The sequence below is a fragment of the Poeciliopsis prolifica genome, unplaced genomic scaffold (assembly GCF_027474105.1).
Source record: "Poeciliopsis prolifica strain line A6 unplaced genomic scaffold, Auburn_PproV2 SCAFFOLD071, whole genome shotgun sequence".
NCBI classification, from domain to species: Eukaryota; Metazoa; Chordata; class Actinopteri; order Cyprinodontiformes; family Poeciliidae; genus Poeciliopsis; species Poeciliopsis prolifica.
Genome location: NW_026562446.1, coordinates 1,455,558 through 1,460,000, shown reverse-complemented (window position 1 = coordinate 1,460,000; position 4,443 = coordinate 1,455,558). Strand labels below are relative to the sequence as shown.

The following is a 4,443-nucleotide window of genomic DNA, read 5'->3' as shown; positions in this document are numbered from 1 at the left end:
GCCTTGAGGGCCTCAATGTCTCCTGAAACCTTTAGATGTGTTTCTACTTCAACACACCTGAGTCAAATAATGAGGTCATTAGCAGGACTCTGCAGAACTTCACTGCATTTAGGAGGCGGTTCAGGTATTTGATGCAGGTGTGTTGGACCAGGGAAACACCTAAGAGTTGCAGGAAGCCGTCCCTCGAGGACCAGGAATGCCCACCCCTGGTCTTTACTCTTTCTGAACTTATAGGCCCTATTCACATGTGCCACTCAGGTTGCGTTCCAAACTCTGTTATTCTTACATCAATTTGATACATTAGTTCCCCAATGTCGGTCCTCGAGGGCCGGCATCCTGCATGTTTTAGTTTTCTCCCTGATTTAACGCGCCTGGATAATTTGATGGCTCGTTAGACGCCTAAGAAGAACATTGACATGCTGACAAGGTTGTTACTACCAGCAGGGAGGGAACTAAAACGTGTAGGATGCCAACTTTGGGGACCCCTGCATTAGGGGCTTCCGCATTTCCCATACATATGTCCTGGGTCACTTTTTAGCTGTTAAAACGGTTTAATCTGTTGTTTAACAGGTTCATAACATGGTTTTCCGAAATACCATCCATCCATTTTCTGAGCACCCTTCTCCCCAACGGGGTCGGGAGGTGCTGGTGCCTCTCCAGCTGCGTTCCAGGCGAGAGGCGGGGTCACCTGGACAGGTCGCCAGTCTGTCACAAGGCAACACAGAGAGACAAACAGGACAAAAAACCATGCACACTCACACCTAGGGAGAATTTGGAAAGAGCAATTAACCTAACAGTCATGTTTTTGGACTGTGGGAGGAAGCCGGAGAAATCCACGCACACACAGTAAGAAAATAAAAACTCCATGCAGAAAGACCTCGGGCTGGGAATCGAACCCAAGACCTTCTTGCTGCAAGGCAACAGCGCTACCCACTGCGCCACTGTGCAGCCCAACATGGAATACTCAAAAGCTAAAAACAAACGCAAAAACAGAATCATCTCTTTCTGAGGCAGGAGAAACAGTTGTGATGACAGACTTTAAAATAGTCTAGAAACGGTCAACGAGGGTGTGTCCTTTGGTATGTGGAATAAAAATTACTATAGAAATTAACTCACTGGTTGGAAAAGTGAAATTGTCATGTCGGGAGTTAGATGTCTAGCCCACATGCAGAACACAAACACAGGAGTGGATGTAAAGTGAACGGTGGTTTATTTACAGTAATGAAAAACAGTGCAAACAAAAGACAACAGCGGTTCTGGTCCAGGAGGGAGATTGGGTTCACAGAAATGGTCACTCACTGGGAGAAAAGACAGTGGAGATATGATGAGTTCAGGGATCGTAGGCGACGGGAGAGTTGGCTGAAAATTGGAAATATCTTACTTGTGAGATGGTTTGTGGCCTGGAGGGGATAACTGTAGTGTCCAGGGTGTAATTCCTTCGGGGTCCTGAGGGATCAGAGCTCCGTCACCAGAGGCCAGGAAACCAGAGAGGAGTGAGTCGGAGGACGGACAGGCAAGACCAGGCGGAGAGCAGGACGGAGGAGCGATACGACTGCCGGTCAGGGATTTCCAGGAGGAGTTATGATGCAAACGGAGCAGGTGAGTCTGGGTGCTCAGACAGCTTGTGGTTGGTTCCACAGTCTCGCCAGGAGGTTCCAGAACACCTCGGGAGAGAGACCTGGATCTGGCAGTCTGCTCCTCTTCTACTCTCATCTGACGAGCGAATTGATTACAGGTGCGCCAGAAACACGACACACCCCTCTGGAAGGCGGTGAGAGTAGGCCATCTGGTGGTGGATGTAGACGTGGCAGGCAGGCAAAACTCCACAAAGAACACAACGACCCCGGAACACAACAGAAATATGTTAAAGTGATGAAATGGATCTTTATTGATCATTTGTAATGATGTTAAACAAAAAAAAGGGCACTGAATATTAAAAAAGTCTTAGGTGAGAATGTAAGGGGAGAATGTTGGATAACAGGAAATGTGTATATGGCGTAATTTCAGGTATTTCTCCTGATGTGCCAGTTGATGATTAAATATGTCAAGAGGGAAAATAGTTGAAGTCAGATGGTTGAAAAGGAACCAGGATGGAGAAAGGAGTGATAGCTTTTCTGTCATGATAAAGTTTGAAGAGAAAACTACCAGACAAAGTATTTGTGGGATATATGAGTTATGATGTTCAACCATTTATTCCTCCGCCTCTACAGTGTTTTAAATGTCAAACATTTGGACATGTTGCAGTGGCATGCAAGGGGAAACAGAAGTGTGGGAGATGTGCTGGGGATCATGAGTATGAGAAACGTGAGGAGGGAGATCATTTAAAATGTTGTAATTGTGGAGGTGAACATAGTTCAGGTTTCAGGGGATGTCCTGAAACCTGAGGACGTCCCTTGTCCTCAAGGTTTCAGGACATTGTCGGAGCAGGAATACTTCCTAAGAGTTGTTTTTGAGGGAAAAGATTTCTGGCGCCAGAAAGGTCGATCTGACCTGAATTTATCTGGAAAGTACAAAATGTTGGAACAAAACTCAGTTTGGAAAGTAAGCTGTTTAGATAGATAAGAACAACAATTATTATTAATTGACTTGTTTTGCAGTTCTTGGATGGAGCAGATGTTCAGATGAGAGGTCAGTAAGAAATTCGTGGAAACTCCAACACACACTCAGTCAATGGGCAGCCAGAATCTTGACGCAAAACCGACTTCATTGGAAGCTATAAGAATGTCTGTAGACAAAGAACGGAGAGATTTTGGGGACTTTTGATTTTGAGACTTTGAGATTTGAGAAACTATGTTTGTAATGATGCATCCGTGGTAAGAGTGTAAATAAATCTCCCAACCCGTCGTGGCTGGCAGTAAGAACTCGTCTCTGTGGTTTGTTATGTTTATCTACATATTTGAGAGTTTTGCGCCTCAAAATTCTCCAATAAAATTGGTGAACCCCGACGAGTGAATTGAACCGAATCAAAGTTAAGGAGAAGAGAGGCGACACTCCAGATTGTCTGCGGAGAGAAAGCCGTCGGGCCCGATCACTCAGAAAAGGTAATACTTTTTTATCTTTTCACTTGTTAAGTACTGAACGGTTTCCTGTCTGCTGATGGTCTGAAGTGCTAAAGTGTGATGAAGTTTTTTTTCTGCTTGCCATGGACGAGTTATCTTTGCGCAAAGATCGAGCTGCCTAAAACTTTGAGATTCATAGTTACCTCTTACATTTGGAATTGCGGCTCGGAACAATAAACACTTCGTCAGTCTGGTTCTCGCCCTGTTTGGCGATGGTAACACAGGAAATCTTGACTTATTTCCATGATAAGTTGCCGTATATCAGCCAATCTGGTGTAGCTCTTCGGAACAGGCACTTTCATTGAGCTGACTAATAAATAAATAGCACGATTTGTTAAATATGGCAAGAGGCCATGCACATGCGTAAACTTTGAACCAGCTGAATCCACGAAGAGAGATCGTAGGTGGCGATCTCTAAGTGAACAGGTCAGAGAGCTTCCGAACCTTCCCCGGCCAAAAGCGACGGAACTCTCAGTGCCATTCTCTCCAGAGAGAAGAGTGAGCCGTTAGTGGAGAAAGAATAGATTTCTCTAAGGTGACCTGAGAATATTGTGAAATAAGAAACTGAGATTATAGAAAAAAAAGAAGCTAAGAATGGGATCTTAATATTGTTGATGAAAAAGCGCTAAGGAAAAGGTCAAAAAGGTCATAAGACCACGTCATCGTACCGGGATGACCGTGGCTCTGTTCTGTCTCTTTGCTTGTGGAAAAAGTTCTAAAAGTTAAAGAGATGGGGCCTGTTATATTTAAGTTGTGTGACCTGTTGAAAAATGAGTAAAAGTTGTGAATAAAGAAGTCTTAAGAATTTTGAGAAAGAGCTATAAGTATTACGTGAGTTAAACTGCAGTATTTGTTCTTTAATTTTGTTGTTGAGATCTCTAAATAGAATGTTAAGGATTCTGATGCCAAGGCTGAAATAACGGATGTCCTAACATATTCAATGGTGTGCACACATTAAAATTGGACAGAGGCTAAATAAATCAGTAGCCAAATAAATTCTTACTTTATATACCTTATAACTAAATATATTAGTTAAATATAAATATAATTAAATTAAACATATACAGTAGTCATATCCCCGGGGAGGAGGAGTAGCAGGAGAAGAATAAATACTAGAGCTCCCCCTGTACAAGAGCTGCAGAAGTACAGAAAATGAAAATTACAAATGGGATCCCTTCTGTAGAAGCGGCTAAAAAAGTGCCTGTCCAACCAATGATGCATCCAAAGAAAGTGATGGGGTAGAAGAAGGAAGTTTTAATTGTCTGGAATGCAATAAGATTAAAGATGACACTATTCATGAAGAAAGAGGATTTTGTTTATTCATGGTGGAGGTTATAAATTGCACTGATCAAACACAAAGGAAAACAGAAAATTCAAATCATTG

General features: G+C 43.0%; 1 pseudogene; it reads left to right on the top strand.

The window, feature by feature from the left end:
• Positions 1 to 1,717, top strand: part of LOC129352003 (very low-density lipoprotein receptor-like) — a 48,477-nt pseudogene extending 46,760 nt beyond the window's left edge.
• The last annotated feature ends 2,726 nt before the right edge of the window (positions 1,718 to 4,443 follow it).